The sequence below is a fragment of the Microtus oregoni genome, unplaced genomic scaffold (assembly GCF_018167655.1).
Source record: "Microtus oregoni isolate MIOR12 unplaced genomic scaffold, Mior012 000007F_ref0000211, whole genome shotgun sequence".
Taxonomy (NCBI): Eukaryota; Metazoa; Chordata; class Mammalia; order Rodentia; family Cricetidae; genus Microtus; species Microtus oregoni.
The window spans coordinates 58931591-58956298 of record NW_024543066.1 but is presented as its reverse complement, the minus strand read 5'-3'; the positions used below and the strand labels follow the sequence as shown (position 1 = coordinate 58956298).

General features: G+C 46.1%; 1 protein-coding gene across 1 annotated transcript in view; it reads right to left on the bottom strand.

The window, feature by feature from the left end:
* Nucleotides 1-2965, bottom strand: part of LOC121450484 (OTU domain-containing protein 7B) — a 60094-nt gene extending 57129 nt beyond the window's left edge. The window contains exon 1 of the mRNA XM_041655410.1: nucleotides 2679-2965. The gene's annotated coding sequence lies outside the window, so the exon portion shown is untranslated. The remainder of the gene's footprint in view (nucleotides 1-2678) is intronic.
* Between the last annotated feature and the right edge of the window lie 21743 nt (nucleotides 2966-24708).

Genomic DNA, 24708 nt, shown 5'->3' with positions numbered 1-24708 from the left:
TTCCACATAGGAAACATCACTGAGATCACATTCCCAAGGACTGATTTTTCCCTTGGGTGGGATAAGTGTTTGTGCTAAGGAGGACACGGACACAGACATACACTTTCTCTCTCTCTCTCTCTCTCTCTCTCTCTCTCTCTCTCTCTCTCATAGTCTCAGTCAGTACTGTTAGAATACTCGAGGCATCTGGGAGTCCAGAAACACAAGCAATACAATGCTCCCATAACAATGTGAACATTCATTTGTGATACTAAATTGTCCCATCATAGCTCACTTGGCTGCTACACAATGTACCTCACACTGTACCTCAAATTTCTAAAAATGCCTTCTGAGAACTAAGAATAGTGGAGGATCTATTGGGCTGCTTGCTTTACACTTATTTCTAGGTTTCTACAAACTCTTCACTCCCCACCCTGTGGAATAATATACACAGTTCAACAAAAGGAAGTCAGCTATAAACAGAAATCACCCATATGTCATAACTACTATTGGCACCAGTCAATTCACAAGGATTAAAACATCTATTAACAGTCAAGACTCCAAGTGAATATATGTGATTATTAATCCAATTTTAGACTCCAATTGAGATATTTTTCCACTAATGGGTAGGAGAGGAAAAGAAAGATAAAGCAATGATTATGCCAAGGAAGTTTTCAGACTAGTGATATAACTCCACCACAGAGCACCTAACACGGTGCATGCTGGTCGTCTGTCTTTCTACAGCACACCAGAACCCACTGCTGCCACCCTGCCTTATACAGCGCACAGGCCTGTTTTCTTTGGCAAAGTTTTACTCTTTTCTCCTCCACAGATATCGTCCCTGGTACTAAAGGAAAGGAATAAGACAAATCAGACCACCAAAAATAAACAAACAAATCAGTAGTAGTTTGGAAACAAACTTCCATCTTTACCTCCTATTTGAATGTGTAATGTCCAAAGCAGACATCTATTCAATTCTAAATTATTCACGGTAATGGATAATGACTGGCCAAAAGGTGCTGATAATCCAAAGTGAGAGGGAAAAATCGAAAAAGAATCTATTTTGGTTTTGGAATATATGTTTTTCAGCATATTTGCCTTCTCAATTATTCGTAGCATGAGCTAATATTTGTGTTCATGTTCAGTCTCTAAGTACACAGAAACTGGCCTGTTAGGAAGGCGTTCTGAAGATGCCAGCTCACTAGTGAAGTTAGAACAGACTGCTATTCAGCTCTGCACATGAGGAACAGCCAATTTCTTTTATCTTGCAGTTCTGCTCAGTCTTCAAAATATCAATAGACTAGTACAGCAGGTTAGTAAGCGGAAAAGACCTGCCTGAAAACAATGAGGGCAAAGAACATAATTAATTCCTCATTGTTTACCTAGAGCGTGTTCATTTGTCGGCTATGCACGGCCAGCATTTAACTACAAGTCTGGCTCTCCATCCCTTCAGGAACACAATCTCATTTATTAAGAAACATATTTTCTAAAATTAAAATAAGTTATTCTTTTGGATTCATCTCACCACTACTACTTCTTATTTTGCTTTTCCACCTCTGAAACAGGTTTTGAGACAAAGGGATCCTGCCTTCTGAAAGACCTCCTAAGTATATAGTAGGAAAAGCCAAAGACGGACAAATTACCAGCTTCTAGTTTCCTAAATAAAACATCTTCTGTAGTACTCACAAAAGATAAGGAAAGAAAATGCCAAAGTCGAGTTAGCTTTGCAAGTCATGAAAATTCCCTTAGAAGTGTGTGTGTGTGTGTGTGTGTTTGGTAGGGGATAACCTCTTAGATCAAATTTCATCCGTCCACTTCTTTCAATTTCCCCATTTTTACATGTGCCTTGCGCTCAGAAAAAGATACCTACGTTAGATAGACACTCTATCACCAGGGAGGAGAGACAGACTCTAAGGGCTGGTCCTTGTGAGCCGACAGGCTAAAAATACGCCGGCCCAGTAAACAAATCCCATTCCATCTCGACAGGAGCCACACCGTTAACCTAGTAATTATGAGAAGAGTGAGATCACGCAGCCCCCGGCTTACTCAGCAGCAGCTTCGAAAGTTTCCATCGGCTCAGAGCAACTTTTCTTTTTTTCTAAAGTCCATAAGCCTGCCCTAGAATTTCTACACCTACACTTACAGCCTCTCTCTCTCTCTCTCTCCCTCCCTCCCTCCCTCTTTCTCTCTCTCTCTCTCCCTCCTTCCCTCCCTTCTTCCCCCCTCCCCTCACCCTTCCTCCATCACTGGTCGCACCTCCCTTTGGCTATCGAGAAGCAGCACAAACTTGTCTTTTCATTTTACTTTTATAATGACTTCAAAAGAACTTTATCCCACTGGCTTGAGGGGGCCCGTCAGCGGCATCTTGACCCCCCTAAAACTCCGCCATCCCTCCCCAAAAGCCTAGCGGACAAGAGGGGACCATCCAAACTGCCCAGCACAGCTCGGGAGAGGACAGGAACCGCCAGGCAGGGCTGGGAGCGCGGGACGCAGGTGAAAAGACTGGCGTGAAGAGGGAAGGTGGGGACCAAGCAGGGAACGGCGAGGCGAGGAGCGGGTGCTCAAGGGAGATGGCTTCAGGTAAAGTCTGGTCAGAAAGAGGGAGCAGTGGAGCTCCGAGGCGCAGAGTTTGGGACGCTGGAGAGGCGGGAGGGGCGGGGGAGGACGGGGAGGGTTGTCAGGGCTGGGGGCTCCGTTACCCTCGCGACTCTCAGGGCAAGGCTCTAGGCCGGGGCGGAGCGCGGGGCCCGGCCGCCTCTCCTCATTCCTCGGCAGTGACCCCGGGGTCCGAGCGGCCCCTCCCCCGACGACGATGGAGGCGGAGGCGGACACTGCGACCGCGACTGTTGCTCTCCACAGGAACTGGAGCCGGAGCCAAGCCGGGAACTGGCCGAGACTGGCCTCTCCCCAGTGGCTTTCCGCCGGCTCCACACCGGGTCGCCACTCCGACTCCAGCGGCTGGTTCAGGATCGGTGGGTCTCGACCGTCCGGCCGGAAACAAGAGCCCGTTTCCGGCCGGAGCGGGTTGGCGGTGACACCCTAGCCGCCCCCGGGCCTCCTCCCGCCCGGCGCGGCCGGCCCCGCCCCGTCCCGCCCCGCCCCGCCCCGCAGCAGCCCCGCCCTCAGGGCCGTTCTGGGGCCGCGGCCAGTTTGGCGCTTGCCCGGCGCGTGACCCCGCGCGTTCTTGGCTCGCGTGCCCGAGCCCCCAGGCTGAAGCAGTTTTGAGCCGGGAGCTGGGAGCCCGGCGAGGACTCTTAGGACTTTGGGGTCGTCTCAGTTGGCGCCGGCCCTTTGGGAAGAAATAGAAACGGGAGGAGTAGTTCTCGAAAGGTGAGAAGGATGAAAATATTTGAGAAGAGGGCTGAAATTCTAGTTACTCCAAGCAGTCCTTCTGGACCGACCAGAGGAAAATAAACAGCGCTTCTTACAAACCAGTCCCGCCCAGTTATGCGTTCCCCTTGTTCCTTCACTTGGCCGTACCCTTTGCTGTACAGTATTTACTTGCATAACAATGACTCCCTAATGACACCTTGGCCGCAGACCTAGCGCTGTCGGTAAAAGTTATGTAGTACTTTTGATGGTTAATGTGTTTTTACAACGTTACAGCATAATTAGACGCCAGAATTTATTGAAGCCCTACTATGTAAAGGCACTTGCACTCCGTAATACTGGAAATAGAAAAGTCAAAGAACACCAATTCCAAGCATCAACGGTCTTACAATTTAGTATTAATAAAATGCATTAACGTACTTTTAGGCAAGGCAAGACAAACATGTGCCATGTAGGTTACAGTGAGCTGTGCCCAGAGAGGGCATAGACGAGCCGTCTCAACCTTCAGTATCTGTAAAAGAATATGGACTGCTTCCACAAGAACCAATTGATTGCAAACACAAAATGGGGCCAGCCTCTGCTACACGCTAACCTAAAGAATCCTAGATTTAAGTTCAGACACTTAACATCGTGGTGCCCAGTGTACATATTCAAAGCAGGGTTTATTGTCAAAATTATGTTCTTTGGGCTTATGTGACAGTACACCACCCTACAGTCAGCTTTTCATTTTCCTCACTCCCCTCTGGGGCTTTTGGTTTCTAAAGGGGAGGGAGGGATGGAGCACAGAGTCCTCCAGACGAGCAAACTGACACCTGAAACATGAAACCTGCTGGACAGCTCTGTCTCTTGAGAGATCCCCTTAAGTTTAGAGTTGAAGGTTTAGGGCTGGACCTAGAGCCATGCGTATGTACCTCAGCCAAGCAGAGCAAGGTGCCTTGCATGGAACATACCAGAACTTACAACTCAACAAGAAGAGATGTTAGGGCCAGAGCTTCAAAGATTCAGGGACTGCAGACTGTGGCTACAACTTAGTGACAAATTTGAAAAGAACAGGATGAGATCTGGTCACTTCTGTTGATTCTAATTGAATTCCGTAGATCCTACCAGACCTTGACAGCTAGGTCTGAGGCAGGAAGGCAGAACTGTGCAAAACTGAAGGCTGTTTTCACCAAGGAATTCAGGACCCACTGGCGCTCATCTCAACGATGTCTGTTCTGCTCATCACTCTCACCGACTCTCTGGGACCAGGTCTGGAGCCCAAAGGTTCTCTCCACCTTGAGCAGACTTTTTCTTTTGGCAGGGACCACAAAAAGGGGTCCTGATTCAAAAGCTGAGCCAAGTTGCTGGTCAGCGTCGAGCAAGTGACCACACACTGTAGGCCTGCCTGAAAATTGAGGGATCAGGAAGTGGTGGGGTTGCTGTTGCTTTGTTTCTTACCCTGACTGCCCATCAGTCATTGTTGTTTGTGCGACTGCTCAATGGGCTGCTTGTCTTTGGCCAGCTCTGCCTGTGTGTGGGTAGCAGTGTGGTCAGCTGGGCTGGAAGCCAGGCCACCTGGGTTCTGGTCCCCGCTCAGCCAGCCCCTGATCCATTAAGTGTCTCCCTTCCCATTCCTATGCTGTCGGTTTCTCTGCCTATAAACTATAAAGTAGGAGCCTCTGCTCTTGTGGGGTGCAGCCATTCTGACTGTCACTGTGTCCGATGCTCAGAAGCGACCATCTCATAGTGAACAGTCACAGCAGCCTGAGGACAGCTGAGACTTTTTTTTTCTTCCTAGGTAGAATAGTAAGGAACCGATGGAAAGGCATCGAAGAAACCCCACCAGTGTACACAAGGCCACGCCCCTTGTCTGCTACTCCCTTCGATGTTTTTTTCCACCCTAACAACTGCCTGTTTCCTTGTCTTAGTGATTCCAAGCTTCTAGAAGCTCCCAGAGCTTGAACTTGCATTTCACCAGAGCGCCTCAAAGGAGACCCGGCATGTGGCTGGCGGGTATGGTGCAGGGGAAATAGTCAGAGAATGCTGCTTTGCAGCTAACCAGGAAAAAAAAGGAGAAATTATTTGCATTTATATGTTTTTGTGGTAGAAAACAAAACCAAACCAAAATGACTTCCTCTCTACTACCATACTATAATTTAGGCCAGTGGTTCTAGGATTCGTTTAATACTATGTACTGTACATGCTTAGGGATGTTAGGCTAGTTCAGAATTCTTGATGCTGAAGGCTATATAAATATAAATATATAAGCTTATATTTATAAAATATAATATATAAATATATATTTATATATTGGTTTTTCGAGTCAGGGTTTCTCTGTGTAACAGTCCTGACAGTCCTGGAACTTACTTTGTAGACCAGGCTGCCTGTTTACTTCACCTGCTTCTGCCTCTCAAGTGCTAGGATTAAAGGTCTGTGCCACCACCGCGCGGCCAAAATATATATCTTTAAGAAAAATATCCAGGGGGACTGGAGAGATGGCTCAGAGGCTAAGGGCACTATCTGCTCTTCCAGAGGTCCTGAGTTCGATTCCCAGCAACCACATGGTGGCTCACAACCATCTGTAATGTAATGAGACCTTATTGAAGGAGCTGTGGGCTGCGTTCCTGCCACCTGGCTAGCTTATGCCCCAAAATAATTACACGGAAACTGTATTCTTTTAAACACTGCTTGGCCCATTAGTTCTAGCCTCTTAATGGCTAATTCTCACATCTTGCCTAACCCATATTTAGTAATCTGTGTAGCACCACTCTTACTGGAAAAGATTCAGCATGTCTGACCTGGCGGCTTGCTTCATTGCGTCTGCCCTGGAGAGGAGAGGCATGGCGTCTGACCTCACTTCCTTCTACCCAGCATCCTGTTCTGTTTACTCCACCCACCTATGTTCTAACCTATCAGGCCAAGGAGTTTCTTTATTAATTAACCAATGAAATCAACAGGTTGATATATGACACTCCCACATCATTTCCCCTTTTTCTGTTTAAACAAAAAAAAGAAGGCTTTAACTTTAACATAGCAAAATTACATATAACAAAACAGTTATCAAGTAAGAATTACAGTTACAATATTTATATCTATTTTATCTTTTATCATAACAAAGAAAAACAACTATAACTATCTATCTATTTTTCAACTCCATCAAAGACTCCAGAAGTATATAATATTACCTAAGTAAATGAGAAGTAAGCAACTTACAAAACTCTAGAAATCACAGAGACATCTCGCTGCCTGGACAGTCACCCAAAGTTCCTCTGTGCAGCTGGGGCATCCATCTTCGGCCTACAGGCCCATAGTATCCAGAGACATTTCCATGAAGCAGGAAATTTCAAAGGCAGTTCAGTCACTACCTGCTGTGTCCTGCAGAATGTCTCGCAGACTCTTTCATGAATCAGGAACCCCGAAAGATCATCTCACCTTTAGGCAAGTTCAGCAGTCCTCTCTCTGAGGGTTCTCTGTGTCCAGTTTATGCAATAGTCCAGGCAAGAGCAGTTTCTTGCCTAATTGGCTATCAAACTCGATAAGGAGCCTCTTCGATGCCCATCTTCCTTTTGAAGTAGATTGGTGCTGCCAGGAGCAGACGTGTCTCATTGTCATGAAAAGTCCTAAGTTATTAAAACATTAAATGTCATATTCTGTAGTCTTTGAAAGATATGAAGAATGTCTATCTAAAATATATCTATGCACATCTAGAAAATCTAATTAACATGACTACAAGTTTGATTATTATTAATGATTATCTATTAACAACCTATATACATTACATTTTTACATGAACTACACAATCACAATACCTTAATCAATACCAGAAATACATATACATATAACAAGATTGACCTTAAATTTATATCAGTAAAGTCAAATCCATACCAATGCAAATTATTCATATCTCCATCAAGACCTAGTGCCTTCCTTGCCAGCAGTACATTGTATGCTTAATAAACAAATCTTTAAAAAAAGAAAAAAGAAAAGAAAAAGAAAAATATCCAGGACTTTTTCTAAGTTAAATCCATTCCTGCCCTCTCACCCAGAAATTCTACTCCTGGATGTTTACCTACTAGAAAAGAAAACATGTGTCTACAAAGAGTTTACGTATGAATGTTCATAATGACTTCATTTTTCATAGCCACCCAATGGAAACCTTTCAAATAACCATGATTTCAGAAATGGACATCTAAACCCAGCAATATCACTTTTGGGTATATATCCAAAAGATGCTCAATTGTACCACAAGGACATATGCTCAACTATGTTCACAGCAGCATTGTTTGTCATAGCTAGAACCTGGAAACAACCTAAAAGCCCCTCGACCAAATAATGGATAAGGAAAATATGGCACATTTACACAGTGGAGTACGACACAGCAGAAAAAATAACAACATCTTGAAATTTGCAGGCAAATGGATGGAGCTAGAAAATATATTGAGTGAGGTAACCAGACCCAGAAAGACAATTATCATATGTACTCACTCATAAGTGGTTTTAAAACATAAAGCAAAGAAAACCAACCTACAAATCACAATCCCAGAGAACCTAGACAACTAAAAGGATCCTAAGAGAGACACACATATATCTAATCTACATGGGAAGTAGAAAAAGACAAGATCTCCTGAGTAAATCGAGAGTATGGGAACCAGGGAGAGGGTTAAAGAGGAGGGGAGAGAAAGGTAGGTGAGCAGAGAAAAATGTATAGCTCAATAAATCAATTTAAAAATGGACATCTATATTGTCTACTACAGAATTTTTTTAAAAAATATATAAACTACCTTTAAGCACAATAATATCAATTAAACTCAAAATCATCTTTTTAAAAGATTTATCTTACTTTATGCATTTGAATATGCCTGCATGCATGCATGTACACCATGTTTGTGCAATGTTCACGGAGGCCAGAAGAGGATGTCAGATCCCCAGAAGCTGGAGTTATAGATGGTTGTGAGATGCTAGTGCTAGGAACTGAACCTGGATCCCCTGCAAGTCCTATTAACCACTGATTCTTCCCTATAGCCCTTCAAAAACTTTTGACTATTGATGTTTGCTCAATTGTAGAGCCCTCGTCTAGGATCCACAAGGCCCTGGATTTGAAACCCAGCACTGTGAGAGGGCACACACACACAATTTGTTGGGGGAAACATTCATTTATATGAAACTCGAATTTTAGGACAGGCAGAAATACACAATAGTAGGTATCAGCCAAGGCCAAGGAAAAGAAAATTAAATGCAGAGAGACACAAAAGGATCTTCTAACGTGATGGAATATTCTGTTCGTACTAAAAGTAGCTGTTACATGTCTCTGTCACTTGAGGTTTTTGTCTTAATTTTAAGTTATTACTTTACATGTTTGTGTATATTCCCTGCGTGGATATCCATGCACCATGCGCCTGTTTCCCATGCAGGCCAGATGAGGGTAGTATGTCCCCTAGAACAGGAGTTAAAAATGGTCGTGGGCCACCCTAGATGCTGGCAACGGAACTGAACCTGGGTGCTCTGGAAGAGCGACCTGTGCTCTAAGTGCTGAGCCATTGCTCCAGCCCCATCTGGTCTCATTGTGCACTTGAGATTTCCTGGAGGTGGATTCGTTACTGTAAAGAAAGACGAGGAACTCCAGGCTCCTTCGTGATGCTGAAACGGGCTATAACTTTATGTTATTTGTGAGCCATCTGATTTGTGCTTTACCCATAGATTCTAAAGCTCCATGAGGTAAACACACCATTTTTAAGTATAATAACAATGACAATATTTGGCCTATGATAGTCATTCATTCACTATTAGTTGAATTTGGTAGCAAATTGGCCATTGAGAACCATTGGTTTGGCAACTTGTCGTTATAAGAAGTGTAACAGGAGCCAGGAACTATGGTTCATGACTAATTCCCGGTACATAGGAGGCCAAGGATGTCAAGTTCAAAGCCAGCCTGAACTACAAAATAAGACCCTGTTGTCGTCCCCATTGTCATCATCATCATAAAATATTATTGTTTGTCTTTACTCCCAGACCTTCTTCTGCTTCCCTATCATTGCTAGATTCTATCTCCTAATGTACGCCAATGACTTCTCTTCACCAAAGCAGTCCGGACATACGGCAAGGTAGTTATTCGTGGTTGTCAATTCGATACATGTGGGGGGAGGGAACCTCAAAGAGGATCTGTCTCCACCAGATCATGTCTTTGGAGTCAATGTTTTGTTTGCTTGTTACTGCTGACTGATGGAGGAGGACCTAGCCCCCTGTAGGCAGGCCATCCTGGTGCGGGTGGGCCTGAATTGTATAAGGAAGTTAACTGAGCAGAAACAGAGCAAACCAGTAAGCAGCACTCCTCTGCCTCAGTTCCTGCCTCCAGGTTCTGCTTGAGCTCCCGCCCCGACTTCTCCTGAGGATAGGCTATAGTTTATAAACTAAAATAAACTCCTTTCTTCTAAGTTGTTTTCGGTCATGGTGTTTCTCATGGCAACAGAAAGCAAACTAGGACTCTTGTCCAATGTCCACGTCCTTCCTCTTTGCTTATAGAGCCTTGGTTTTACATTCAATAGCAAACCTTCTCTGTGTGGCTCAGAGGAGGCTGGTTCCAGGGAGGTGGGTGGGGGAAACACTGGTGAAACACAGATGATCATCAAATTCCATTACCCCTTTCTTCAGCTTTGTTTAGTCAGGTAGTAGAATTCAGACCAATATGAAATGCAAAGAAATATGCTGGAGGCTTTTTGGGGGCCATGCTGGTTGTCTTCGTTCTTACAAAGAGACAAGAAGAAAAAATAAAGTATTTTTTTCCTGTTGTTTGAATGTTGATTTTGAACTGTTATGCTAGCTGGAAGACTAGTTGATATCCAGAAGATAGCAGATGAAAAACAATTAAAAGAATCTGGACCCTTGGTAAATGACTGATTTAACCAATACTGGCATGGCCCCACTGGAAGTTCTTGTTACATAAGCTAATACATCTTACTTATTGTTTAAGCCATTTGAATGAAACTTTCTATGACTTGTAGCCAAAGCATCTCAACAAATCAAATGGCAATAGTTCCCTGGTATAATAAAAAAAAATGCAAACTTCTTAGTTCCCTTTACAAGCTCCTTCGTACACAGCCTTACCTTAGTCTGGTTCTAGCCCCCGAATAGGGAGCTTGTTATTTCCTACCTCTACCTCTGTGTTCTAATGTCTTTTGCCACCCATGGAGTGCTAGTGAGTATTAACTGGCTTTCCAGAGGGGAAAAGGCTATGGTTGGTAGCGCTGGTCAGTTCCCATGGTGAACTTATGCACCAATGATTTCCTATTATAACGGTACTTACTGAATAAGGAGTTGGGAAAAGAGACAGCTTGATGTGGCCTTAGCCCGACCCTGTAACTCGCAACTTCCTCCTCTTCCTTCTCTATGTAGAGCTCAAGGTAAACGCTATCACTCCCTTTAAAAACCTTTATGTGATGCTCCAAATTATGAATGTCTTCACCCATCAATTGGAGTTTACAATCGCCTTGAATTGCTCATTTCCACAAAGGTTAGTTCATAGCTGACTGCTTAATTGACTCTTAAAAAAGAAATAAAATACAAAAAGAAGCGTTTGCTAGTGAGCCAATGAGTGGCACTAGATTACCTATGTGTTCTTCTAAAGACTTCCTAGGATTAAGCATTAGGGGAATCCCTAAGAAGGACATCTCTGCCCTGCCAGGGCCCGAGATGAACTGGGGGTACTTTATTGCAAATAAGACTCAAGTTAGCTGCCAGCTACAGCTCGCACAATCCCTGGGTGAGCCTTGAGAGGACATTAACTGAAGAGCCCTTGGCAGAGTTGGGTGTGTTCTTATCCTGGGCCTGACAAATCCCCTGAGGATATTAGGATGGCTTCTTAAGGCCGGAAGAGGCCAACAGGTTGGTAGAGAAGGGAAGCCGGTTCCTGAGGCTGTGAGGAGAGTAAGTGCTGCCTTACCTGATTGGAATGCCAACCAGGTGGGTCACCTCCAGCTCCACCTCGCAGGTGACACACCCCTCAGGCTTGGAGGAAACAAATAATTAAGTCAGCGAACACATCAGCCAAGACAATGAGGAGAGGCCTGGGAATGGAATGGCAGCCCCCAACTAGGTCAGCACTGGGAAGCAAGCCAAATTCAAGCCCATTCGGGGTGGAGAGGACAGATGACTACGCCAAGCTCTGATTACTGCTTCCGGGTGCTTGCTTGAGCCCCCATTCCTGTTCCCTTTTCCCTTTTAAAGGTCACTAGTGGTTGATGTTAAGCCCCTGCACACTAAGATTGTGTTCCCAAATTGTAAACAGGTCCTTGTTTTCTGCACAGGAACTGTATCTAGGTGGCACCTTCTGTACTGTCTTGGGGATATGACGGTGACTTTCCAGATTCTGTACTGAAGCATCATGGCTAGTCCCAAGCTGCGGGTGGTCTGCAGAGAAGCCTGCACACCATTACCAACACTCAGAGAAGTAAGAAATGGGAGCTGCTTGTCAGTTGGAAAAAGAGAAAAAGATAAGGATCTGAACATGAGAAATTATTTAGGTAACATTCCTAGCATAAGAAGAAATAAAATTCTCAGGTCAGAAGAAACTAATGGAATAAAACCACCAGCTAGAGGAGGCGCCACAGGTAGGAGGACCAGAGATAGATAAGAACGGAGGACAATTGGATGGGAAAGCAGTGACTATCATGGGTGGGGGGAGGACACAGACGGACGGACGGATGGACAGATGACTGAGAGAAGGAGGCGCCAAGTGCTAGTCAGGAATGCCAGCCTTACACCTGTGGACTCCTCTCCTTGGGCCACAGGTAATCCAAGCGCGGCAGCTCCACTTTTACTGCCAATAAATGATGCTGAATCAAGGATCAGCCTATCTACCCCTTGGTCTAGACCCTCTACATAAACAGTAAGTACTCAACAGCATGCAGATTGATGCGGCATATTTGATTGTTGTTGCCGTTCCCGTGCCCACCATGTGTCCGACAGGCAAAGATCCATCACTACTCTCACAGAGCTTTCATGGCCAACCCAGGAATTGGAAGTAAAATTCTTTTCTGCCTGACATATGTCCTTCATCTCCTATGGGTGCAGGGGAATGGTGTGGATTGCACGGCCACACTGCATCCTGTGACTGTAGATGTTTGTTCTGCCTTTGCTGCCCACCCAGTCAGTCCCTTGTACTTGACTTCCTGCTTCCCGTGAGATGTTCCACTAGATCCCGAGTCTTTTTCCTCTCTTTATACAGATAACTGGTACCTGTTGTATGCCCTCAAGCCTTAAACAGCTTCTAATACTTAGCAAGAGAATACAGCGGCTAACCTTGAGTGATGCCTGCCACTCCTGCAGGGTTCCCAGCACCAGCCATATTCACATCTACCCAGCACACAGTTGGTACCTGTGTCCCTGCCTTAGATTAGCATCTGCTTTCAGTGTTTGAATCTAATGTCAGTGCCTCTGCCCTGAACCCTCACATCTCCGCCCTCCTCACAATTCTCAGTGTCACATCCTAGCTTACGACCTCCCACCTTCCTAATGGGCCTCTTGCTCTGAGATGGTCTTTTCTCATCTACTCTGATGGAAACCCTGATCTGGTCATATCATTCCTATGTTCAAAAGCCTTCAATTATCCTTGAAGAGACATTTATCTCCTGCCAATAATAATAGTAATATCATCATGTCTGTTATAGTTATTATAATTGACATTATCCATCTCAGGAATGAAATGAATTCAGGGGACTGATATATTGTCTTGGAATCTCCATGTAACTGGGATATTTAAAATCAAAGTCACCAGGCGTTGCATCTTAGGCTTGTATCTAAATCTTTAGGAGGCTGAGACAGAAGAATTCAAATTGGAGCCCAGCATAGATTACAATGTGTGGTAGAACAAGAAAAGCAACATCAATACTGACCCATGAGGAAGAAGGCATGATCCGTATAGACAAAAAAAAAAAAAAAAAAAAAAGACTCAACACTGCCTCCTTTAGGTGAAAGAATTGGAAGAAAATGGCGGCCATTGGCAAGCCTCTACTGGTTCTTCTCATTACCTAGCAAGACTTAATAAATAATACCTGACTATCATAGCAAAGCACATTAAAAATGGGAGCCACATGGAAAGATGAGGAGCCATTAAAGGAAGAGAACGGGTCAAAAAATGGCAATATGAGGTGTCGCCATTCCCCTCCAAACCTCGAGCAGAGCTACACATGCATGCAAACATCTTCTGTGAAGCGGTGTCCCCTCTCAGTGCAACCCGGCGGAATGAGGACAACATATCAGCCACAGTAGAGCCCACTCACGAGGCTAGTCAGGAACAGAGCAAGTGCACAGCCCACCCTCAGTGCCAGGATCCCTGGAGATGGGGACTGTTATGGTTTTGGTTCCTTTAAGAAACAAGCCACACCCATTCCCCTCCCCATCCGCTGAGGCAGGCTGATCTTCAGCTTCCAGCCTGAGCTCGCTCTCTTTTCCATCTTCCTCTTGGAGAGGCAGCTTCGCTTCTGCCTCCCCACTTCTCTGCTTCCCCCCTTCTCTGTCTCTTTCTCCTCTTCTCTCTCTCTCTCTTTCTCTCTTTCTCTCTCTCTCCCTGTCCTCCTCTTCACCCTTCCTCCTCCATAACTCCCTGAATAAACATTCAACCTCACCCTGCACGTCATGTCTATCCATGTTTCTGTCTTCTGCCCACCCGCCATGTGTCTCCCCGCCTGGGACCAGCCATTGCTCAGGGACCAGCAGCTGTCTCTGCCTGGGGCCCACTGCCTGCTGCCACATGGCCCGCCACCACCACCACCGCTTGGGCTGCCGCTCTGGGACCGGCAGCCATTTCTGCCTGGGACTGGCTGCTCCCAGAGCCTGCTGCCTGCCACCACATGGCCCGCTACCACCATTTGGGACCTACAGCATTTCTGCTGCCTACTGCCACAGGGGATCTTGCAGCATTTTTTAAAAAAGAACAACATTTTGGTGCCGTGACTCGGATGATTTGTGCGCCCCGAACTTCTACCCGGGGCCGGAGTTCTGGCTTTAGGCGCCATCGGGGACCCTGAGCTCCCTCCTGGGGCAGAATCAGGACTCGAGGACCTTCTCTACAACAACCCACTGTTCCATCTGCCTGGACACAACAAATCAACTAATCATGAGTGTCCCCATCTCGGCCAGCTTAACCATCTCTTTTAACCCAAGGGATTGACTGTTGAGCTCCCAGCAACACTTCACGGCTTTTAGGGATGGGGGACCTCCAACGGCGGGCTTTCAGGGCCTTGGTTGTTCCCTTCGCTGGCATTCAATTCAGCTTGTCTCCTGTGCTAAGCCTGTGCCTGAGATGGCTGGCCTTAGCCAGCCCCTCAGCTCACCCGCGCCTGGAGGCCCGGGGTCTCCAGTTCTCCCTCTTTTTCTTTTTTCATTCCTTTTCTTCCTTCTTTTCGTCGTAACTGCTGCTACGGTGCAGCACGCCACTACGGTGCAGCCTGACCTTGGCTGAATCCCTCCTGCCCGGGAATCCCTCTCCCGTCGGAGACTCGAGTCGATTCAGCCAGGTTATAGCACACACCCCGCCCTGTGAGCTCGGATGCCTGTTCACAGGGCCTGGGTGTTCGTGCCATCTGCATCTTGCCTTAACGGGGAGCCGTTCTCATTGTAGGCTTGAGGTGCCATGGTTTTTGCGGGTGTTTTCATGGCCTTGACCATGGGAGCCAAGCCATCCAGACCTATCACTCCGGCCTCATGCTTTAATGCCTTACACTTATCCGTCTCTGTCCAAATAAATGGCCCCATTAAAACTATACACGGCCATTTTTCAGTTCCAGCCTTTTGCCCTTCCCCGCTGCGGCTTCTGTTATGGCATGGCGGCTCACCAACAGAGCAGACAACATGTGACCTTTTCGCCATCTTGGCTGAGAGCCAGGTCACGTGACCACACTCTCCTGGTTTTACCCTGCCTTCTCATTCAGTTTTCACTAAACTCCTCATGCTAACTCTGTTACATGTGTTTTGAGCAATGGCATGTCTCTGATAGGGCCCATCAGAGTCATCCACATTGCCCAATTCCTATTCACTCTTTCTATACATAATAATACATATATTTTAAACTGGTGAGGTTTTCAAGGTGACCTCACCAAACAAATTTCAAATCAAATTTATCTCTTATGCCACAGTCATTATATGTCTAAAACTTCTGTTTTCACAAACCCAAGGAGTTCTTGTGAGTTCCAAGGAGCTGAATTAAAGAATCCACCTTAAACAGGTCAGATACATCCCCCTCAATTCCCTCGGTTCGAATCCGAGTCACGGCACCAAAATGTTGTTCTTTTTTAAAAAATGCTGCAAGATCCCCTGTGGCAGTAGGCAGCAGAAATGCTGTAGGTCCCAAATGGTGGTAGCGGGCCATGTGGTGGCAGGCAGCAGGCTCTGGGAGCAGCCAGTCCCAGGCAGAAATGGCTGCCGGTCCCAGAGCGGCAGCCCAAGCGGTGGTGGTGGCGGGCCATGTGGCAGCAGGCAGTGGGCCCCAGGCAGAGACAGCTGCTGGTCCCTGAGCAATGGCTGGTCCCAGGCGGGGAGACACATGGCGGGTGGGCAGAAGACAGAAACATGGATAGACACGACATGCAGGGTGAGGTTGAATGTTTATTCAGGGAGTTATGGAGGAGGAAGGATGAAGAGGAGGACAGGGAGAGAGAGAGAAAGAGAGAGAGAGAGAGAAGAGGAGAAAGAGACAGAGAAGGGGGGAAGCAGAGAAGTGGGGAGGCAGAAGCGAAGCTGCCTCTCCAAGAGGAAGATGGAAAAGAGAGCGAGCTCAGGCTGGAAGCTGAAGATCAGCCTGCCTCAGCGGATGGGGAGGGGAATGGGTGTGGCTTGTCTCTTAAAGGGACCAAAACCATAACATTCCCAGGTCTTCCTTATAATAAAAAGCACACACATCAAGGAAGCAGAAAAGGAAGGGCCCAAGATGGCGGAGGGCAGGTCAGAGGTAATGGGAGTGGGCGTGGCTTGTCCCTTAAAGGGACAGAAAAGCACAACAGGGACAGTCTTGTCTCAGGCAAGGTAGCAGGTTTAAGGCAACTTTCTCCGGATCTCAAAGCATTTAGTTCCTTCACAGGAATGGGCTCCACCTGGATGAGGAGTGGGGACTTCTTTGTTTTGCTCACGTGTCCTGAGAAAACCGTGGGAGCCCTGTGAGGGGTCCATTTCCCACCATTGCCTAGAAGACTAACCCTTACCTAGAGGCATGTCGTCATTCACTTCCCATTTCGATGGTCTTGTCAGAGGTCTGTTGGGTCTTGGGATTTCTGCTCCTCGCCAGCTGTGGTCAGTAAGCAGGGTTTCTTCCTTTTCTGTGCAAATGCTCCTCAAAGTCAGGTTCCACTGTCCACAGGGTGGAATTTGGGTGAACCCTCTGAACAGCCTTGTTCTCACTGAAGTAAACACCTGTCTGTTCCCAGCCTGATTGCCTCCCCACTCTTCACTGACGGGCCTCCCGTGAGTAAACTTTGCTAATAAGATTCCACATAATTAGTAGAAATAATTGGATCCAAAGAAGAAATAATGGGAGACATAATCATGGTGTCCTATTTATTAAAACTAGTATCTCAGCAGGACAACAGGTGGCCTTCCTGAGGTCTGAGGGAAAACAGAATAAGGCAAAGGATAAGGGCAGATTAGTAGTGGACTTCAGATAATAAAGCCCAAGTCCCAGGTGACAACCCAGGGCCCACCCGAGGTCCTCCAGGAAGGTCCTCCCTGCCCTGAACCCTGCACTTGAAAAGCTCTCATTCCAAGCCTTTCCCAGCTGCACACTTTCCCATGAATGAGGAAGCTCAAGACTGTGAGGGCCCAGGAGTCTGGAGACCCCAACCCTAAAGCCAAAGCATGCTTGGAGCACCTTTTCAAGTCTGGTCCCTAGGCCCTTACTACCAGGGATGAGCTCACACTGGTGAGAAGGTGTGCCCGCGCTGGTGAGATGGTGTGCCCACACTGGTGAGAAGGTGTGCCCGTGCTGGTGAGAAGGTGTGCCCACGCTGGTGAGAAGGTGTGCCCGCGCTGGTGAGAAGGTGTGCCCATGCTGGTGAGAAGGTGTGCCCGCGCTGGTGAGATGGTGTGTGCACTGGTGAGATGGTGTGCCCACGCTGGTGAGAAGGTGTGCCCACGCTGGTGAGAAGGTGTGCCCGCGCTGGTGAGATGGTGTGCGCACTGGTGAGAAAGTGTGCCCGCGCTGGTGAGAAGGTGTGCCCACGCTGGTGAGAAGGTGTGCCCGCGCTGGTGAGAAGGTGTGCGCACTGGTGAGAAGGTGTGCCCGCGCTGGTGAGAAGGTGTGCCCACACTGATGAGATAGTGTGCCCACACTGTTGAGATGGTGTGCCCGCGCTGGTGAGATGGTGTGCCCTCGCTGGTGAGATGGTGTGCCCGCGCTGGTGAGAAGGCGTGCCCGCGCTGGTGAGAAGGTGTGCCCGCGCTGTTGAGAAGGTGTGCCCACACTGGTGAGAAGGTGTGCCGCGCTGGTGAGATGGTGTGCCCGCGCTGGTGAGAAGGTGTGCCCGCGCTGGTGAGAAGGTGTGCCCGCGCTGGTGAGAAGGTGTGCCCGCGCTGGTGAGAAGGTGTGCCCACGCTGGTGAGAAAGTGTGCCCGCACTGGTGAGAAGGTGTGCCCACACTGATGAGATAGTGTGCCCACACTGGTGAGAAAGTGTGCCCGCGCTGGTGAGAAAGTGTGCCCTCGCTGGTGAGAAGGTGTGTCCTCGCTGGTGAGAAGGTGTGTCCTCGCTGGTGAGAAGGTGTGTCCACACTGATGAGATAGTATGCCCGCACTGCTGTATTCTGGGGGTCTAGTAATTCTACTTTACAAGTTGTTATGGAGAAATATTTGTCACGGTAAGAGGACAGAACATACTCCATCTAACAAAACTTATTAATTTTGGGTATAACTTTCAAATACTTAAATATATAATATATGGGCCTCTACTCTTGTCCCAAGACCCACAGAAGTTGAGAGTAGACTTTTTTAAAACAAAAAAAAAGTGCTTAGGATTAGATAATTACTTACTTAACAGTAAAATGTTACCCTACAATTTATTAAAAGTTTGTTAAAACTTAAATATTTATTTAAGTTTATTAATTTATCTTAAAATTTTTCTTGAAGTAGACCCCTATCACAGCTGTGTACAAAATTACACGTTTCCCCAAAAGTTTTGCTGTAACCAAATAATTGTGAGCCTTGCTGCTTTCCTGGTTCCCAAACAAAAGGTTAGATCCTACCCCACCACACCCTCACCCCTGCCTCCCTGCCATAGGGGCCTCTCTAGTACATGGTGCTCCGCGCTGAGGCAACCTGCCCTGTCTCTGCTCTGCTTGGCCTCGCTCTCCTTCTCCCTAATTTACACTATCCAGACTAAAGCAAAAATGCACATATATGTGCATAAATATATGTGTGAATATATTGTGTGTGTATTTGTATGTGTGTCTACATGTTCACATGTGAGTGCATATATGTGAACACCAATGGTCTACTTTGAGTCTTTCTCTCCACATCATTTCTTTTACATTGATTTGTTGTGTGTGTACGCATGTACCACAGCATGTGGACGTTAGAGACAATCTCCTTCTATTCTGTGGATTTCAGGGATCAAGCCCGTGTCATCAGGCTTAGCAGCAAGCATCTTTACCTGCTGGCCTGTTTACCTTAAGTTTTGAAACAACGGCTTGCTCTGATTTGGGAGACCACAGTATGGTTAGACTACCTGGGCAGCAAGCCCCGAGCACCTTCCGGTTTCCACCATCTGAGCACTGACGACAGGTATACAATGCCCAGTTTTGACAAGAGTATTGGAAATCTGAATTCAGCTCTTCATGTTCACACAGCGAAGACTTCCCAACTGAACCATCTCCAGTCCCCACAAAAGCAATGTGTTTCTAAGTATATAGTTTGAAAGATTTTTCTGTCATTGGGGAATAACTTTAATAGCAAACTTTTTCCCTATCTCTCAAAATAAATAAATAAAAACAGAGGCTTTTTTTCTCTCCTTGTGGAGAGCTACGTACCCTCTCCGTAGGAACATGATCTGTTCCTGTTAGTTCCTCAGCTGTCACCCATGAAAACACCCTACCATCTCTAGCTACGTACCCTCTCTGTAGGAACATGATCTGTCCGCTGTTAGTTCCTCCGCTGTCACCCGTGAAAACACCCTACCATCTCTAGCTACGTACCCTCTCTGTAGGAACATGATCTGTCCGCTGTTAGTTCCTCAGCTGTCACCCGTGAAAACACCCTACCATCTCTAGCTACGTACCCTCTCTGTAGGAACATGATCTGTCCGCTGTTAGTTCCTCAGCTGTCACCGTGAAAACACCCTACCATCTCTAGCTACGTACCCTCTCTGTAGGAATATGATCTGTCCGCTGTTAGTTCCTCAGCTGTCACCCGTGAAAACACCCTACCATCTCTTGCCTCCAGAGCTGAAAAGCTCACAACTCGTGGACTCCAGAGTGTGAAGCCCAGCTGTGTGAAAACTCCCTAGACAAGACAGCAGACATACGGGCGCAGACGCCAGAGGCCTACGAAGACACCTCAGTGCTGTTTCCAAACAATGTTCTGCACACTGCTGGCTTCTCACAGGAGTTTCCCCTCTGGGCAAAGCAGTTTGTAGCCATTCACCCTCATTCCATTAAAGAAACACATAGCTGGGCAGCAGTGGTGCACACCTTTAGTCCCAGCATGTGGGAAGTATAAGCAGGTGGATCTCTGTGAGTCAGCCTGGTCGAGAGAGAGAGACAGAGACAGACAGAGAGAGTTCCAGGACAGGCTCCAAAGCTACACAGAGAAACCCTGCCTCGAAAAACAAACAAACAAAAAAGTCCAAAGAGTCTCTGCCTAGCAGCACCAAACAGAATTAGCATCACAACGACACTATTGTTTGTCAACGCTGTGACAAGAAGTTGATCACAATTAGATGCAGACTGGCGGTGGAGAACAGGGTAGTAGACAAGTAGAGAATCCCTTTGACCTGGTCAGCTTTCTGCAAGCAGACTCAAGAAGTCATCATTTCGAACACACAGAGACACAAGTGTGGACACTTAGTCCCTAGACCAAGCCAAATGGCTGTTATCAAAAGGATGGAAGATTAGCCAGCACTGGTGGGCATGCGGATGCTGCCGACGGGGTGTAAATTAGTATGGCCACTTTGGAAAACAATATGTAACTTTCCCAAAAACCTAAAATAGAATCACCATATAATCAGCAATCCTATTTGTGTATATCCAAAAAATAAATCAGTACATCAAATAGATGATCATTTTAGCACTGTTCCCAAAGTCACAGTACAGAAACTACTTATCCTTCAATGTATGAAATGCTTTGAAAAATATGGGTTATATACATAATGAAATACTATATAACCTTTCTCTATTCTTAGTTCTTGAGGGAGACTCAGAGCCCGGGATGCTAGGCAGGGGTTCCACTGCTGGGCTATGTCTCCAGCCCTTACAGCCTTTTCTTTATTTAGGGTGTTAGGTATTTTTGTTTGGTTGGCTTTTGGTTTGGTTTGGTTTTAATTTGGAGGTTATTTGTTTGTTTTAAAGATTTGTATATCTTCTTCTCCTGCATGTGGGTGGTTTTTGCCTACATGTATGTCTGTACACAATATGCATGCAGTGTCCCTGGAGCCCAGATCCTCTGAAACTGGAGATGGTTACCGCCATGTTGGTGCTGGAAACCAAATTCAGAGCCTCTGCAAGGGCAGCAGGTGCTCTTAACCGCTGAGCCATCTCTCCAGACTGTTTGCTTGGTTTTTTTGTTGTTGTTTTTATTTTGTTTTGTTTTGTTTGTTTTTGGAATAATGTCAGGATTAGAGGCTAATTGTGACCTCTAAGTCAGTTCTCCTGCCTGGGATTCCTGAGTGCTAGGATTCCTGGTGTACGCTGTGTTGAACTCTGAACAGCATTTACAATTCTTTACTTTAATTATTTTTAACAATACAGATCCTGCCCTTATGTAAAACTTCTATACAACCTTTTCAAAGGAGGGGATTCTGTCACTTGTGCATGGGAGCAGCTGCCTCATGTTGTGCTGAGTGAAGTGTGAAATAAGTCGGATACAGAAAGACAACAATGTATGACCTCACTCTACAGTCTGGAAAGGCCGAATCCATGGTAACCGAGACAAGAGTAGCAACTTGGTGAGAAGGTGAGAAGTTTCTACTCCAGGATGGGTTGGATGAGTTCCGGAGATCGGCTCAGCACGATGGCCATGCTTGATGTCCCTGTACGTCATTGCTCAGAGAACAGATGCTGCACACCCTTGCCACAAAGCTGTGGTAAAGATGTGAGATGTGTGTCATCAGTTTGAGTCAGTCTTTCTAGCGTGAGCACAAATATCAAACTATCTCATGGTCCCCATACATATAGATACACACTCTCTGTCAACTAAAAATATTTTTTTTAAAGATTTATTTATTTATTATATATACAACATTCCTTCCGTGTATGCTTGCATGCCAGAAGAGGGCACCAGATCTCATTATAGATGACTGTGAGCCACCATGTGGTTGCTGGGAATTGAACTCAGGACCTCTGGAAGAGCAGTCAGTGCTCTTAACCTCTGAGCCATCTCTCCAGCCCTCAACTAAAAATATTTAAAGTGTAGTGATCTAATGGTGCCATCAACACTTCTTGTTTCCTCTTCTACGTGTTAGTGAGTGGCGGCAGGATTTAACTGCTTCAGTAGAGCTGGCTTTTATTTCCTCCTCTCTGTGATGCTGCAGCTTGTGGTGATGCTAAAATGGAATAGACAGCTATTTCGCTGGATTGCAAGGACTTACCGCCCAGCACAACAAAATAAGCGTTCCCTTCTACAAGTCAAGCCTAGCGCCTGCTTCTCCTTTACAAGAACCTGCGTTCTATCACACATGACAAACTCTGAATCTTCTCCAATAGAGCCATTTCATTTTTTTTCCTGAGGCCAGGAATAATAATAATAATAACAATAACAATAATGTAATAAAACACAGCAACCATTTTTCCTGGCAGGAGTGTGACCCTGTTTACTGCCTCTGCATTCTGGGGAACAAAGGCTGCCACAGACTTATGAGGGGACATTATCGCTAATAGGAAGAACAGTAAAGAGGATAATGGGTTTAGGGATGATAAGGTGATAAAGGCTGGGAACAGATGGCGTGCAGAAGAAGCTAACCAAGGGAACACTGTCCCTCTGGACTCAACCCTCAATGTTCTCAAAGACTACAGAACTTATTCCTGACTTTTTAAAAGCTGAGCTTAAGATATGTGACAAGAATTATAAACACAGGCCGGGCGGTGGTGGTGCACGCCTTTAATCCCAGCACTCGGGAGGCAGAGGCAGGCGGATCTCTGTGAGTTCGAGACCAGCCTGGTCTACAAGAGCTAGTTCCAGGACAGGCTCCAAAACCACAGAAAAACCCTGTCTCGAAAAACCAAAAAAAAAAAAAAAAAAGAATTATAAACACAGGCATAGAGGTTTGAGAGCAAAAGCCTCACTGCAACAATCGCATGGGAATAGAGACTGGAGAGGGGCTCAGTGGCTAAGAACATTTGTTGCTCTTGCAGAAGACTGGAATTCAATTATCAGCTCCCACGTGGCAACTTAAAATGATCTAACTCCAGTCCTAGGAAGCCCAACGCCCTCTTCTGGCCTCTGCGGACACTGCAGGCTCATGGTTGGTGCAGTTACACACATGCAGACACTTATACATACATGTAGAAATATAAACAAGTAAAACTTCAAATAGAAGTAAGCATCAACAGCTACCAGGTGTGTATTAACAGAGTATGCTACAGGCTGTATGAAAAGAAGGATGGACGATCTTTCTTCCACTTGATCTCCTTGACAGCTCTTCTTTAAACCTAAGTCTTTAGAAGTTGTGTAACCTCCACAACCTGGTCTTAGCTGAATTTTAAAAAGGCTAAACACGCCAGTTGTGGTGGCACATGCCAGTAGGATTTGCTGAAGGAGGCAGAGGCAGGAAGATCACGAGACCAACCTGGGCTATACATTTTAAAAAAGGAAAGCCAGGGTGGTGGTGCACACCTTTAATCCCAGTACTCAGAGGCAGAAGCAGGCGGATCTCCATGAGTTCAAGGCCAGACTGGTCTACAAGAGCTAGTTCCAGGATAGGTTCCAAAGCTACAGAGAAACCCTGTCTCAAAAAACAAAAACAAACAAACAAACAAAAACCAATAAAAAAAGAAGGATAAACATAGGACAAATCTCAGGAAAGACTGTCGCCGAGGACTCAAGTGTTCCCAGGATCCCCTGCACCCTTCACCATGTCTTTTTCTTTCTGTCACCGTGGTCTTTAGGGCTTGAGTTCCTCACATACAGTGTTTGCCTTTTTTTGTGACTGTATTGTTTCCTCATCATATTGTTTCCTCCGGTGTATCAACCTGGGGGGGGGGTATGTGTTGTCCTCCCTCTTCTAGGCCAAGTGACAACAACAATAATAATGGGTGGCACGGAGACATCTCCATCTGTCGTGGAGATGCTTATCCGTCCATCGGCCAGCACACACTCAGGGAACTCTACTGTTTTATGACGAGTTACCTCTAGCACTAGCTATTCTGTAATAATGTTAGAAAAATGTTTGCATCGATGGTAAGCTAAAGAGCTCAGCTTTGTTCTGAGCCTCAGGAAGATATGGACAGAGGACTGGGGAGAACACGTAGCTGTAAAGTACTTACTGCAGGAACATGGGGACCCAAGTTTGCTTCCACAGAAAAAGCCTGGGCGTGGGGACATTGATTTGAAATCCTGGAGCTGGGGAGGCAGAGATAGAGCTCTAGGACTCATGCCCATTTAACATAGATGAATCATCACACTCCAAACCAGAGAGAGCTCCTATCTCAAAAACATGGCTGGAGCCATGGCTCAACATTTGATGCTCATGAAGAAGACCCAGGTTCAAGTCCCAGCACCCATAAGACAATTTATGACTATAATCCCAGTTCCAGAGATTCTGATGCCCTCTTCTGACTGTCCAGGCATGCTCACGCTGCACAGACATACATGCAGGCAAAACACTCAGCACATACAAAATAATATATAAATAAACTTTTTTTTTTTTAAAGACAGAGTTTTCTCTGTAACTTTGGAGCCTGTCCTGGAACTATCTAGCTCTTGTAGACCAGGCTGGCCTTGAACTCACTGAGATCCATAAGCCTCAGCCTCTTGAGTGCTAGGATTAAAGGTGTGCACTACCACCTCTTGGCAAATAAAAATTTTTTTATAAAGAAACACTTTTTAAATGTAAGACACCCCCTACAAAACATATAAACAGTAACAACAACAAAAGTCACAAACAAGATAGACGTTCTTAGGCACAGCACTTTGAGGTAGACTTCTGTCCTGTATACACATACAAACACACATAGGCAAAGGTGTCAGAAAGAATATATTTGCTTATGCAGATGATCAGATCATTATTATTAG